A 16,791-nucleotide genomic window follows, 5' to 3' on the forward strand; every position below is an offset into this window, starting at 1 on the left:
AGCTAACACATCCAACTTTCTTCTCACAAACATTCTCCCAATCTCCTCCCTATTAGCCTCAATTGTACTACATCCACGCACATTCATAGACCCAATCTTCAGGGTACGGGGATAACTCAGTCCCCCATCCCTTTCTTTGACCTGTCTCTTTTTTTTTTTTTTAGGAACTAAAAAAACAGAGGAGGGAGTCCCTAGTCCCCTCACCCCGCCCCTTTTAGTCACCTTTTACGACACGCAGGGAATACGGTGGCAGTATTCTTCCTAACACAACCTGGCCTATCTATCTATCTATTGCCAGGCGCTTTAATTGCGTAAGGGGTGGCCACAAACAAATCGCCTCCATATCGCCCTGTCCTCCGACATTTCACATCCCTGTTCTCAGCTTACACTCTCCTCTCTCAAATACCTCTCCACTTCATCCCTCCATCTCATCCTTGGCCTCCTCCTCCCTCTCCCTCCCCTCCACCTCATTCATATACACTCTCCTCGTCGGTCTCTCGCTCTCCATCCTCTCCACATGGCCAAACCACCTCAGTGTACTTCACCTAGTAGCTTCTATCACTTTCACATCCACACCACAATTCTCCTTCACTTCCTCATTTATAAGTCTGTCTCTCCAGGTGACTCCACATGCTTCTCTTATATAACTCATTTCCACTGCTCTCACTCTTGACTGTGTCCCTCAGACAAGGTCCAAGCTTCACTTTCATACGTTAGAGTTGGTATCACAGTACTGTCATGCAGCGACTTTTTTTTTTATTTTTTTTATTTTTTTTTTTACATCCATACTCACTTCCCTGTTTCTTATCACTGCTTTCAAAAAACCAGCAACCTTTCATCCTTGTTGTACCCTTTCAAGAACTTCACCCTCTAAATTTCTATCCTTACTCATCATACTACCCAAGTACTTACACGCACTCACATTTTCCATGTCCTCCTAATAAAACCTCACTCTACATTCAGTGTCTTCATTTCTCTTAAAAACTATAAACTTACTCTTCCTTACATTCACTTTCGGGTTCCGTTTCTTACACACACTTTCCCATACTTCATTCACCAAGCCTTGGAGCTTCCCTTCGTCTTCACTTAACAACACAGTGTCATCTGCAAACGACAGTACCGGAAGTTTCCAAACACTGGACTCTCTCATTAGGGCCACTCCAACATCCACTGCCCTACCTTGTATCTATTTTTTAACCCCATCCATATACAGACTGAAGAACCAAGTACACATGACACATCCCTGTTTAAATGCAACCTTCAAACAGAAAAATGCACTTAGTTCGTTGTCCACACGCACTGCAGCCTTAGCACCCTCACATATACTCATCATGGCATTCAGCGACTTCCCATATACTCCATATATTCTACATAATTTTCACATATATTGCCTATCCCCTTTGTCACATGCATTTTACAAATCCATGAAGGCCGGATTCAGCTTGTTTCCATTCTCTACAAACTTTTCCACTAAAGACGTAAGAATGAATATATGATCTAAACAACCTCTTCCTTTCCTGAAACCTCCCTGCTTTTCTCCAACTAATTCCTCTGTTATTTCCCTAGCTCTGTCAACAAGTATCCTACCTTATACTCTTCCTATTACACTAAGAAGACAAATGCCCCTATGATTACCACACACTTCTCTTTTCCCTTTTCCTTTGTACAGGGGAATGATTATACCTTACTTCTAATCCTCCGTGACTCTACCTTCCTCCCAGATCAATCTGCACATATTACACATCGATTCTACTATTTTCTGTCCCCTATGCTTCAGCATTTCACCACACATTCTATCAGTTCCTTAGGGCTTTCCCTATTTTGACTTTCTTCAATGCTTCCATAAACTCGATGCTACTGATATCATTCTCCCTTCTCACATCCCACCTTCTTCCAGCCACTCCCCAGCCACTTATACTTGCATTACATTCATTCTCTGTGTTCAACAATTCCCTACGGTGTTCTCACCATCTGCTCACTTTCTCCCTCCTCCACTAGCAGACTACCATTTTTATCTTTCACTCCCTGACTAACATTTTTCTCACCCTGTCTAACTCTCTTTGCCTCTGTCCAGAACATTTTCTTACATTCCCACCACTTTACACCCAAATTCCTTCCAAATTCCTCATCTACTCCTTTCTTACATTCTTATTAATCTTTTCTCATCATTCTTCCTCTCAACATATAACTCTCCCTTCCATTTCTCAACTTTCTCCACGCCCGTGTTTCTCCTCCACTTACTATATGGTTTCTTCTTTTGTGCTACAGAAGTCTCGCCTCTTCATTCCACCATGCTGTTCCTTGCACCTCCTTTCACCCCACACACCACGTAAAATGCTGCACAGATTTCTTCTGTGATTATCTTGCACACACCTTCCACATCCTCCATCTGCATCAAATCATATTTACTCAATTGCTCCTCCATTTCTCTCTTATATTCTGCCTTTTTTCCATCTTGGAACCTTTCTACCCTCCATGTATGAACTACCTCCTCCCATCCTACCCTTCTTCTATTCCTCCATTTCATTTGAACCTTGATGTTCATCACCAACAAGTGGTGGTCAGTAAGTTCACTCCCCCAACCTCTATAAGCTCTTGCATCCATTACACACAATCATTGTGTTCTGTTCATTCAATTCACCACCCACCCTTCTCAGCACTTACCACATATACCTGTGGATCATTTTGTGTCCAAAGAGGGTACTGGCTATCACCAACCCCCTCCCTGCACAAATGTCCCCAAGAGCACTTCCATTCTCATCCACTTCTTCAGGCACACCCCATTCACCAACTACTCCATCCACATTCACATTCCCTACTTTTCCATTCGAATCTCCAGTCAAAAACACTCTTTCTTTCCTTTGAAACTTTTCCATGCACGCTTCCATATTTGTCCAGAACTCTTCTTTCACTGTGCTTGCACGATCTTTCATCAATGAGGGGATGGAGACGTCCTAGTGTTGCTCATGATAACGAGTGGGAAAATGTACATCAGATGGTGGTTCCAAAACCTTTTAGGCAAAGAATTATGTCCATTGCCTATGACTCGTCTTTAGCAGGTCACTTAGGGATAAGGACGACTCTTCCGCATATTTTTACTGGCCTGGAATAAGTTGAGATCTCTCCTGGTATTGCATGTCACTTCACACCTGTCAGCTATGCGGTAGGAGAAATAAGCCCATCCCTGTGGCTCCCTTGATTCCTCTTCTTGTTATGGGCCCCATTCACTAGAGTCCTTGTGGACACTGTTGGCCCTTTGCCTGAAACCTCTTCAGGCCACTTGTACTTCCTCACAATATTAGACATGGCCTTTAGATATCCCAAAGCCATTCCCTTAACCCCTACACTGCATTGACGTTTTTGCGCTCCTTGCGTGTCCCGCGAGGATATTCGTGCTCCAACTGACTTTTTAAAAATATTTGCCAAAAATCAGTTATTAGTCCTAGAATATTATAATAAAATGTGCTAATGGTACATACCTCCAGCTTTCTCCTGGGATGTTTTTTGATCCTTCGTCGAGTACCGTAGGGCTTGTGGAGACTTCTGAAGTTGGGTAGCGAATTCTCCACTTTACACTTCCCGACACCCCTTAATATGATTACAAAAGCCTGATATTATCACTAGAAACACTATTCTATGATTTTCAAATAGTTTGAAATCCATATACTAAAAAAAAAAAAAAAACTGTGAAAGCAATGAAAATTACGAGCGCGTACAAGCTTCCCACTTGCCCTTGTTCCCCACTGGTATTGTCATTTATTATTCATAATCACACTCACACTTTATATTCCTATTACTTTATTACACTTATATACTGTACATATATATATATATATATATATATATATATATATATACATAAATATTGTTACATAGCTTATGATTTCATCATCTATCTATCTATCTATCTATTGCCAGACGCCTCAATCCCGTTTGGGGTGGCCACAAACAAATCGCCTCCAAGTCGCCCTGTCCCCCGCCATTTCACTGCCCTGCTCCCAACTCACACCCCCCTCTCTCATATACTTCTCCACCCCATCTCTCCATCTCATCCTCGGCCTCCCCCTCCCTCTTTCTCCCTCCACCTCACTCACACACACTTTGTCAGTCCTTCACCCTCCATCCTCTCCATATGGCCAAACCACCTCAGTGTGTTCCTCATAACGCTTCCTATCACATCCACATCAACACCACAACGCTCCTTTATATCCTCATTCGTCAGCCTGTCTCTCCATGTGACTACACAGGCTCCTCTTAAATAACTCATTTCCACGGCTCTCACTCTTGACTTGTGTCCTTCCAACAACGTCCAAGCTTCACTTCCGTACGTTAGAGTTGGTATCACAATACTGTCATGTAGTAACTTTTTCACTTCCATGCTCACTTCCTGTTTCTTATCACTGCTTTCAAAGAACCAGCAACCTTTCTTCCCTGCTGTACCCTTTCAAGCACTTCACCCTCCAAACCTCCATCCTTACTCATCACACTACCCAAGTACTTAAACGTACTCACATTTTCCAATTCCTCACCATCCAACCTCGCTGTACATTCACTGACTTCACCTCTCTCAAAGACCATCACTTTACTCTTCCCTACATTCACCTTTAGATTCCGTTTCTTACACACTCTCTCAAACTCATCCACCAAGCCTTGCAGCTCCCCTTCGTCTTCACTCAACAACACAGTATCATCTGCAAACAACAGTACAGGGAGTTTCCAAACACTATCCTCTCTCACCAGGGCCACTCCAACATCCACTACCCTACCTTGTACCTCTTTTATTACCCCATCCATGTACAGATTGAACAACCATGGAGACATGACACATCCCTGCTTCAACCCAACTTTCAAAGAGAAAAATTCACTTAGTTCACCATCCACACGCACTGCAGCCTTCGCACCATCGTACATACTCTTCACAGCATTCAACAACTTCCCATCTACTCCATATATTCTTAACACTTTCCACAATCCTAGTCTATCCACCCTGTCATATGCTTTCTCCAAATCCATGAAAGCCTCATACAACTTCTTTCCCTTCTCTAGAAACTTTTCCACTAAAGATCTAAGAATGAATATCTGATCTACACAACCTCTTCCCTTCCTAAAGCCTCCCTGTTCTTCTCCCACTAATTTCTCTGTTCTTTCTCTAACTCTGTCAATAAGTATCCTACCTAACACTTTTCCTATTATACTAAGAAGACAAATGCCCCTATGATTACCACACACTTCTTTTTCCCCTTTTCCTTTGTACAAGGGAATAATTATACCTGACTTCCAATCCTCCGGGACTCTACCTTCCTCCCAGGCCAATCTGCACTTCTTCCACATCCATTCTACTACTATCTCTCCCCCATGCTTCAGCATTTCACCACACACTCCATCAATTCCTGGGGTTTCCCTGATTTAACTTTCTTCATTGCTTCCACAACTTCTATCCTACTGATTTCTTCCTGTCTTCTCACCTCCCTCCTTCTCCCAGCCATTCCCCAGCCACTTATACTCGCATTACTTCCATCCTCCACGTTCAACAATTCCTTAAAGTGTTCTCTCCATCTGCTCACTTTTTCTCCCTTCTCCACTAGTAATCTACCATTTCTATCTTTCACTCCCCTGCTAACTTCACTTCCACCCTGTCTTACTCTTTTCACCTCTTTCCAGAACATTTTCTTACAGTCCCTCCACTTTACACTCAAATTCCTTCCAAATTCCTCATCCACTCTCTTCTTACTCTCTCTTACTAATCTTTTCACCTCTCTCTTTCTTTCTACATATAACTCTCTCTTCCGCCTCTCAACTTCTTCCACGCCCCTATTTCTCATCCATTCATTGTATGCTTTCTTCTTTTGTGCCACAGCCCGTTTCACCTCTTCAGTCCACCACGCTGTTCCTTGCACCCCCCTCCGTCTTCTCTTCCTTCCACACACCACATCACATGCTGCACATATTTCTTCTGTAAATATTCTACACACACCTTCCACGTCCCCCATCTGCTCCAATTCATATTTGCCCAATCGTTCCTCCACTTCTCTCTTATACTCTGCCTTTTTCTTATCCTCTTGTAACCTTTCCACTCTCCTTGCAACTACTCCTTCCTCTCGTCTTTCCCTTCTTTTTTTCCTCCATCTTACTTGAACTTTAATTCTGGCCACCACCAAGTAGTGGTCAGAAAGTCCACTCCCCCAACCTCTATAAACTCTTGCATCCAATACACATCTTCGCATCCTTTCATCCACAAACACATAATCAATCATTGCCTTCCTTTCACTCAGTTCACCACCCACCCTTCTCATCACTCGCCATGTATACCTGTGGATCATTTTATGCCTGAAGAGGGTATTGGCTATCACCAACCCCCTCCCAGCACAAATGTCCACTAACGCACTCCCATTCTCATCTACTCAGCAGGCACACCCCACTCACCAACTATTCCATCCACCTTCACATTCCCAACTTTACCATTCATATCACCAATCAAAAACACTCTCATTCCTTCCAAACTTTTCCATGCACACTTCTACATTTGTCCAGAACTCTTCTCTCACTCTTCTAGCACGATCTTGCGTTGGCGCATACACACACACAATCGCCCACATTTGTATTCCAACTTTCAACTTTACCCACACAATCCTTGATCCAACTGATCCATACTGTCTTATGCTCCTCTTCCATCTTCTACTCACAACTATACATACTCCTTCCTTTGCCCACTCATTCTCACCTACTCCTGCACATATACCCCATCCATACTCCCATTCTCTCACACTTTCTCCTCTCCATTTTGTTTCAGTTATTCCACATACATCCACTTTCGCATCCTCAAGCACCTGGACAATCTCTCTCTCTTTCACCTCATCATTTGCTCCCCTTACATTCCAAGTTCCAATTGCAATGTCCTTTGTCCGGTCCTTGGTCGTCAACGTTTGGTCAGTCCTTGTCCGAGGCGTCTTGTTTGTGTTTTTAGTTAGTTGTTTTCCGGGGAGGGGCACTAACCCTCCGCCAACCCTTTTAGTCGCCTTTTACGACAAGCAGGGATACTGGGGGAGTATTCTTGAAAAAAAACCCTACCCCCAGGGGTAGAGCTAATTCTAACGTACAGTATGCTGCATGTTTGATCACGAGCGTGTTCTACCTCACTCCCCCCCTTCTCCCCTTATAGTAGAGTAAGTCGTTCTTTCTGTTGTTCAGAGCAGGAGTGTCAACTCTTTGTCCCCTATAGCTTCATTTGTGCGTCCTTCTTACAAGTTGTATCAAGCTCTGTCGGCCCCTATATAATGAGCCCAGTCTTTGCATTATTGCCACTTAGATCTACTCCTCATTTTGCTCACATCTCTGTCCTTCCCTGTACAGTTGTTATTATTGTGAGTGCTCAGAAAGTCTCCAGCCATCTAGCAGCTGTGTAATTTGAGTATAAGTGTTGTTGCATTTTTTCTTGTACTGTTTAGCATAAGGTGTTAATTCGTAGGCCTAGTGAGGTTTTTGTGATTCATGTAAGGTTCATATTGTCAGCCAGTAGTAAAATATTTTGTATCTGTAATAATATATCTTGCATTCACTGAGCATTATCCGGTTTTCTCATTTTATCAGGGCTGACTTAGATAAATTTACTCTTGCTAATTTCGTGTTAATAGAGGCTATTGCAGTTAACCATATATTTAACCTGTTTTTTGCCATTACATTATCCTTATGAGTCCTGAATGTTTAGTTGTTAGTTTGAGCATTAAACTTTAACTTATAATTTTACCTAACTCTTTTGTTTTGAACCTGGAACTTTGCGGGACAGTTTTCTCTGTTCTGTAACACAAATTTGGCGACCTCTTATCAGGATATGCAGGATATTATCATAAGGATGTTGCTTGATATTTTGTGACTGTGATCTCTTCATGATTTCTACTATTACTACTCTTGATGAAGCCAAATATTTTTTGACAAATGTGCAAAACAGTGTGTGATGTAGAAAACAGAACAAAGAATGAACTTCAGCTTGTTGCTCAACAATTGGGAATTGCTGTTCGCTCTCATCATTCTAAAGATCAAATTGTTGATATGATTAATGAAAGCTTGTTTAATGTAACTCCTCCAAATGAGCAAACGCAGATTGAATTAGCTAAGTTACAGCTAGCCCTGCAGAAGGCTCGTGCTAAGGAGGCTGAGTTTCAGGCACGTTCTCAGGAGGCACAAATTAAACTTGCTAGGATTCAGGCAGACCATGAGTATCGCATGAAACAAGGTGGAACTGGATCATCTAGCTCTGATGATTTTGATGTGGCTAAAAATGTTAAACTTGTCCCTCCTTTTAATGAATCTGATTTAACAAAGTATTTTCAGTTGTTTGAGAGGGTAGCTAAAGGTTTTAATTGGCCCAAAAAGAATTGGCCAGTACTCCTTCAAACTGTTCTCACCGGTAAAGCTCAAGTAACTTATGCATCTTTGCCTCAGGATCAATCTGATAATTATGATGTAGTTAAGAGCTTGATTCTTAAGGCCTATGAGCTTGTTCCTGAAGCCTATAAAGTAAAATTTAGGACAACTTATAAGCAAGATAAGCAATCCCATGTTGAGTATGCAAAAATCAAAGAAGATCTGTTAGAGCATTGGTTAAATTCTAAGAATGTGGGTTCTGATTTTGACAAATTTAAGCAGATGATTTTGCTGGAGGACTTCAAGAGGTGTATTAATAAAGACGTAAGCCTATATCTTGATGAGAAAAGAATAGATAATTTGTCTGATGCTGCAGTTTTAGCTGATGAATATGTCCTCACTCAAAAGAGATATTCTAAAGAAAAAGGGAAAGCTGAGAGTAAGTACGTTGCCTCTACTCAGAGAACAGGTAACAGGAAAGAGAATAAAGATGATGTTTCTCAGGAAGTAAATACCAGCTCCACCTCTAGATTTCAGAAAAGTAAATGTACTTATTGTAGTAAGCTTGGTCATACTATGGAGAAATGTTTCAGGAGACAGCGTGATGTGAACAAAAAGGAGTCTTTAAATATTCAGTCAATTGGTCTAGTGTCCATCCTTGAGAGTTCCCAGAATTCTTTAACTGAGTTAACTGAACCTGCTTTGAGGGGTAAATTAAATTCTCATGATGAAGCTCCTCTTTTGAGCAGTAATATGGGTGACACTCTCAAGAGTTCATGTGCTAATTTCCTGTCTGATGGTTTTGTCAGTCCTCTGGACAATAATGACAGGAAATCAGTTAAAATATATCGTGATACAGGTGCTTGCCAATCCCTTATGCTGACCAGTGTTCTAGGCTCTAATGTTAATTCCTCTGATGAAACTGTAATCTTACAAGGTATAGGGAATAATTACTTCTCTGTCCTTCTCTGAAGAGTGAATTTAGAGTCTGGTTTTGTTAATGGTTCCGTTATGGTTGGGTTGGTTGAGACACTCCCATTGTCAGGTGTAACTTTCTTACTTGGAAATGATATTGGTGGAAGTCAAGTGTGTGCAGCTCCTCAGTTGTCTAGTGAGCCTGTGGCTGCGGCCCAGGATTGTGATGTCCCTGATGTATTCCCTGCATGTGCTGTCACTAGGGCTAAGTCTAAAGTTACTGGTGACTTAGAGGATAACGATGATGATGATGTTTTCCTAGCTGACACTTTTCATGCTAATTTGGACCACTCACCAGATGAGGCAGTACCCCGTAGTGTTGATAATTTGTCTCGTCAAGAGTTGGTTGAGTTGCAGGTTGCTGACCCTGAGGTGAAAGGTCTAGCTAACTCTGCTTGCAGTGAGGAAGAGTCAGCTGGTGCTTCTTATGAGGAAGTGGAGACCCCCAGCAGCATCAGCCGACTGTGAATGGGAGGTTGTACATCAAGTTGTCATCCCTCGTGTTTATAGGCAGGATATCATTAGAGTGGCTCATGATTCCAGTTTGGCAGGACACCTTGGAGTGAGGAAGACTGTGGCACGCATTTTGAAACACTTCTACTGGCCAGGTATCTTCAGGGATGTTTCCTGGTATTGTAAGTCTTGTCACACCTGTCAAGTTGTGGGGAAGTGTAATCAGACCGAAATGGTCGCACCTCTAGTTCCCATTCCTCCTTTTGAGGCGCCTTTCACCCGTGTGTTGGTGGATATTGTGGGCCCTCTTCCTAAGACTTCTTCAGGATTTTCTTATGTGTTGACCCTGATTGATATGGCTACTCGTTATCCTGAAGCCATTCCACTTAGAAATATCTCAGCAAAGAACGTGGTTAAGGAAATGCTAGGGTTCTTCACAAAGTTTGGTCTGCCCAAGAAGGTACAGTCAGACCGGGGAAGTAATTTCATGTCAAATGTTTTCAAGCAGTCTCTGAAAGTGTTGGGCATCATCCAGATCACGTCTTCAGCTTACCATCCCCAGACCCAAGGAGCGTTGGAGAGATATCATCAAACATTCAAATCGATGCTCAAGAAATACTGTTTGGAACATCAGAAAGACTGGGATAAAGGTCTTCCATTTGTTGTATTTGCCGCAAGAGAATCTCCAAATGAATCACTGGGCTTCTCACCTTTTGAACTACTGTTTGGCCATGAAGTAAGAGGACCCCTTAAGCTACTCAAGGAATGCTGGCTGTCGGAGGAAGATGACGTCAACCTGCTGGAGTATGTGATGAAGTTCAAAGAACGGCTGTCCACTGCTTTACAGCTGGCGAGAGAGAATTTAGGAGCTGCTCAGGAGAAGATGAAGACTTGGTATGATAAGAAGTCCAGGTTACGCCACTTTCAGCCAGATCAGGTTTTGATTCTGCTACCGGTTCATGGGCAACCTCTTCAAGCCAAGTTTAGTGGTCCTTATTTCGTGGAGAAGAAACTCAGTGATGTCAACTATGTCATCGCCACACCAGATCGTAGAAAGAACAAGCAACTTTGTCACATCAACATGCTAAAGTTATATCACAGGCGGGACGAAAATAACCCAGTCTGCACTGTAGCTGTTCCACCCGAGTCTGCAAGTGAAGCTCTCCCACGCAGCATGAGCCTGAGTGATAATTTGGGGAAGAATCCTGATATCATGAATGATCTCCAGACTAAGCTTTCTCATCTAGCTCCCGAGGAAAGGCAGGAGTTTTTGGCATTACTGCAGGAGTACCCGCAAGTGTTCCGTGCCACTCCAGGAAGAACCACTGTGTTGATGCATGATGTCGATGTTGGAGACGCAAAGCCAATTAAACTGCCTGCTTACCGTGTGAACCCAGTGAAAGTTCCTCTCATCCAGAAGGAGCTTGGCTACCTGTTGGACCACAAGATGATTGAGCCCTGTCAGAGCGAGTGGAGTTCTCCTGTCACTCTACTCCCTAAGCCAGGTGGGTCACAGCGGCTTTGCATTGACTACAGACGTGTTAATCAGATAACCAAAACAGACACTTACCCTCTCCCTCGTGTGGAAGACTGCATAGACAAGATCGGAAAGGCTAGGTACATAAGTAAGTTTGATTTGTTAAAGGGATACTGGCAAGTACCTATGACTGAACGTGCTAGGGAGATCTCATGTTTTGTAACACTAGGAAAGACTTTTGCATGTTCTGTGATGCCATATGGTATGAAGAATGCACCAGCCACATTTCAGAAGCTCATGAATGTTGTAACAGAGGGTTTGGCAGGGTGTGTTGTTTATATTGATGATGTATTAATCTTCAGTGACAACTGGAAAGATCACCTATGCCATGTCAGTAAATTTCTTGAGCGTTTGGTTCAGGCTAATCTTGTAGGTAATTTATCAAAGTGTGAGTTTGGTCAAGCTAAAGTTCAGTACCTAGGGTACGTAATTGGTGATGGACATGTTGCACCACCAGGAGCTAAGGTTCCGGTTATAAGTGATCTTCCCAGACCTAAAAGTAGGAAAGAGCTACAAAGATTTTGGGGAATGGTAGGTTATTACAGGAGATTTGTTCTTAACTTTTCAATTCTTGTATCACCACTTACAGACCTACTGAAAAAGGGAGTTAAATTTGTCTGGACCAATAACTGTGAATCCTCTTTCAGCAAACTTAAAGCTATCCTATTAAGTCAGCCAGTGCTCGCTACTCCAAATTTTGCTAGGCCTTTTAAGATGGCTTTTGATGCAAGTGATACAGGAGCTGGGGCTGTTTTGCTGCAAGAGGATGATCAGGGTATTGAACATCCTGTATCTTATTACAGTAAGAAGTTCACTCCACCTCAAAAGAACTACTCAACTATTGAGAAAGAGCTTTTGGCCTTGACTTTGGGTTTACAGCATTTTTCATTTTATTTGTGTTCTGGTTTTGACCCCATAGTCATTGATACCGATCATAACCCACTGAAATTCCTTAGTAAGTTTAAAGATAAAAATCAGAGATTGACAAGATGGAGTCTACTTCTTCAGGAGTATTCATTAGACATACAACATGTCAAGGGGAAAGAAAATGTTATTGCAGATTGCTTATCTAGGCTTTAGAAAGATTGTTTTAGTATAATAAGAAATTTCCTTTGTAAATTTCTTTTTCTTTGTGGGGAGGTGTTACATAGCCTATGATTTCATCATCCTTTGTGTAATTCTAACGTACAGTATGCTGCATGTTTGATCACGAGCGTGTTCTACCTCACTCCCCCCCTCCTCCCTTATAGTAGAGTAAGTCGTTCTTTCTGTTGTTCAGAGCAGGAGTGTCAACTCTTTGTCCCCTCTGGCTTCATTTGCGCGTCCTTCTTACAAGTTGTATCAAGCTCTGCCGGCCCCTATATAATGAGCTCAGTCTCTGCATTATTGCCACTTAGATCTACTCCTCATTTTGTTCACATCTCTGTCCTCCCCTGTACAGTTGTTATTATTGTGAGTGCTCAGGAAGTTTCCAACCATCTAGCAGCTGTGTAATATGAGTATAACCGTTTTTGCATTTTTTCTTGTACTGTGTAGCGTAAGGTGTTAATTCTTAGGCCTAGTGAGATTTTTTTGATTCATGTGTTTTGGGTGTCAGCTCTTATTAATACTATTTTGTATCTGTAATAATATATCTTGCATTCACTGAGTATTATCTGGTATTTCATTCTATCAGGGCTGACTTAGATAAATTTACTCTTGCTAATTTCGTGTTAATAGAGGCTATTGCAGTTAACCATATATTTAACCTGTTTTTTGCCATTACATTATCCTTATGAGTCCTGAATGTTTTGTTGTTAGTTTGAGCATTAAACTTTAACTTGTAATTTTACCTAACTCATTTTGTTTTGAACCTGGAACTTTACGGGACAGTAGTGATTTTTAGTATTCTCACTTAAAGTGTACATTATCTTTCTCTGTTCCGTAACAATATATATATATAATACAAATGAATAAAAATTCGCCGGTGGACGGCCTTCCACATTTTCAGTAGTGAGGTAACGTCAGTCTGCCACTATCGAGTTTATATTATACATACAAGACACGCATTATGTCTATCTATCTGTCAGTTAATAAAATGACCCTAATAATTCGAGCAACACATTTTCGTGCGGCAGAAAAAGAATAATGAAGTAATACCGGTAAATGAAGATAGATTATTTTAGACCCCAGGTAGGTTAGGCTAAAATTAATACAGGAATGTTACGAGTGTATAAGGAAGTGGATTATGAATAAGTAATATATTGTATGTATTAATATATCGGGTTATCTTATTCTTGTGTAATATTAGGTACTTTGCACCCGTTCTGCTGTTCCTAACAATTTTTAATCTCCCCCCGCATTTCTAATCAGTGCAATTTTAAGAACATGTAGTTAGGTACAGACGGCCACAAATGAACCTGGGACCGGGTTGGTGTGCATAATCATATCTCGTCAATGCAAAATAGATTTCAGGATGTGACTGAGGCACAAGGATGATGGAGTAGGTATTACATGTAAAGATGGTTCCATAATCATAGGTGTTTTCTATCTGTGTAACTCATAATAAGCAGTTAAGACCCCTGCTACACACCAACCCCGTCCCAGGTTCATATGCGACCAACCTTACAACACGTTATTTCATAGGCTTGGAAGATTCTGCATGCTGTTCTTTATTTTTTCATATTTAGCTTCAGTGAGGCCAATAGTTATCTAAATTCAAGTGAACCAATGTGGAGTAGACTGTAGCACCAGTCGAGCAGGGCAGTACTCCCGAGGTGGATGGAAAGCTGATGACAGGGAGTGCTGGAGCTCCCGTTTCATCAGCCCTCAGGACTAGTTCCTGACCATCCCCCTTTGCTGAACTTTTTCAGTGTCTCAGTTACACAGAGAGTAGGCCAGCATGCTCTCCAGTACAAATTTCTCTATCTATCTTCACCAAACTACATGCACAGTACACACTACACTTCCTATTCAAAATTTACCAAAATGGCGTCAATTCACCTAGCCTCGGAGTCCCCAGGGGGGGGGACCATAAATGCCCCCGCCATCTGCCCCTCTCCCGGTGACGACTCGAGGTGCCTGGAACCACTGTCTGACTCTCTTCTTCTTCATTTCTGCAACATTCGCGGCCTTTCATCTAACTTTCGCTCTGTTGAGCACCACCTCTCCTCCTCTAAACCTCACCTTCTTTTTCTAACGGAGACTCAGCTGTCTGAGGCAACTGACAGCAAACCCTTTTCTGTATCCTCCTACTTTCTCTATACTCATTTCAAAGCCAAAGGTGGCTGTTGTGTATACATACGCAACGACTTATCTTGCTCTCGTGTTCCTGAACTTGATTCTTCTGAATTCTCCACTCTCTGGCTTCGGCTTTCCTGTCATTCTCTGACTAAATATATCTGTGCTGTTTACTTATCCCCTAATTCTACTGACTATCAAAAATTCTTCGACTATCTTACTTCTACGATGGAACACATTCTGTCCATTTCTCCTTTCTCTGAAATCTCCATTCTTGGAGATTTCAATGTTCACCACCACCTTTGGCTCTCCTCTCCTTTCACGGATCCACCTGGTGAACAAGCCTACATCTTTTCTATCCTTAATGACCTAGAGCAGCTTGTACAGCACCCTACCCGTATCCCTGACCGCCTTGGAGAGAGCTCCAACATACTTGACCTCTTCCTCACAACTAATCCTTCTGCTTACTCTGTTAATCTTTTCTCTCCGTTGGGCTCCTCCGATCACAACCTTATTACCTTAACCTGTCCTATCGCTCCAGTACGGCCTGCGGACCCTCCAGGGAAACGTCGTCTCTGGCATTTTGGAGCTGCGGACTGGGAGGCCCTCAGGCAGTACTTCTTTGATTTTCCCTGGAATGATTATTGCTTCCATGGCCGTGAGCCATCTGAGTGTGCCTTGCGCATTAAGGAGGTTATTCTCTCGGGCATGGAAGCATACATTCCTTTCTCATATCCTTTGACTAACGCAAGAAAGCCTTGGTTTAATCACGCTTGTTCTAATGCTGTCCGCAACAAGGAGAAGGCCTACAAAAGGTACCGGAGCCAACCCACCCCTGAATCACATAATCTTTACGTTTCTGCCCGGAATCGTGCTAAGTCTGTTCTTCGCTCTACTAAAAATAATTTCATCCATACTAAATGCTCTCAACTCTCCAACTCGAATTCTTCCCGCTCCTTCTGGCACCTTGCCAAAAATCTTTCTAACAACTTTACCTCATCATCCTTCCCTCCTCTTTTCTACTCTGATGGTTCTGTAGCTATTTCTTCTACTGATAAAGCAGATCTCTTCGCACAGACTTTCTCCTCCAATTCCACCTTAGACGATTCCGGTGCTGTTCCTCCATCACTTCCCCCTCTGACTTCCTCATGGCTGACATTAAAATTTCTTCAGTTGATGTATTTTCTGCCATTACTGGCCTCAGTACTAACAAGGCATATGGGCCTGATGGGGTCCCTCCTGTTGTTCTCAAAAACTGTGCTTCTGTGCTTACACCCTGCCTAGGCAAACTATTTCGCCTTTGTCTGTCAACTTGTACCTTTCCTTCTTGCTGGAAGTTTGCTCTCATTCAGCCAGTCCCAAAGAAGGGTGACCACTCCCAACCCTCCAACTATCGTCCAATTGCTTTAACGTCCTGTATTTCAAAAGTTTTCGAGTCAATTCTTAATAAAAAAATTTTAAGGCATCTTTCCTATCACAGCCTTCTTTCCGATCGTCAGTATGGGTTCCGTCAGGGACGCTCCACTGGCGATCTTCTCACCTACCTTTCAGACTCCTGGTCATCCTCCTTTCGGGACTTTGGCGAAAGCTTTGCCATTGCACTTGACATCTCAAAGGCTTTCGATCGAGTCTGGCATAAATCTTTAATTTCCAAACTGCCCTCCTACGGTTTCTATCCTTCTATCTGTACCTTCATCGCTAGCTTCCTTTCCGGTCGTTCTATAGCTGCTGTCGTAGACGGCCATCGTTCTTCTCCTAGATCTATCAACAGTGGTGTTCCTCAGGGCTCTGTCCTATCACCAACTCTCTTCCTTTTATTCATCAATGATCTTCTAAGCTGTACATCTAACCCTATCCACTCATACGCTGATGACTCCACCCTTCACCTTTCCATTCGGTTCCCGCAACGCCCATCTCAACAGTTACTTCAAGAAACAAGGGATGAGGCTATGGCACACCTAATGTCTGACTTGGCTCATATCTCTGACTGGGGTAAAAATAATATGGTTGTCTTTAATGCTTCTAAGACTCAGTTCTTACACCTATCAACCCGACAAAATCTTCCACAGGTATACCCACTAATGTTTAATAATATTCAGATTAATCCTGCATCATCCTTGAACATGCTTGGGGTTTCATTTACTCGGGACTTATCTTGGAAAGATCATATTACATCTCTTGTAAAATCTGCTTCCAAGAGATTGGGTGTGCTAAGCCGACTCCGCTCTTTCTTTACCCCTGCACAA

Source organism: Coenobita brevimanus, chromosome 95 (assembly GCF_032717465.1).
Source record: "Coenobita brevimanus isolate Jiangsu-jjx chromosome 95, ASM3271746v2, whole genome shotgun sequence".
In the NCBI taxonomy this organism is placed as follows: domain Eukaryota; kingdom Metazoa; phylum Arthropoda; class Malacostraca; order Decapoda; family Coenobitidae; genus Coenobita; species Coenobita brevimanus.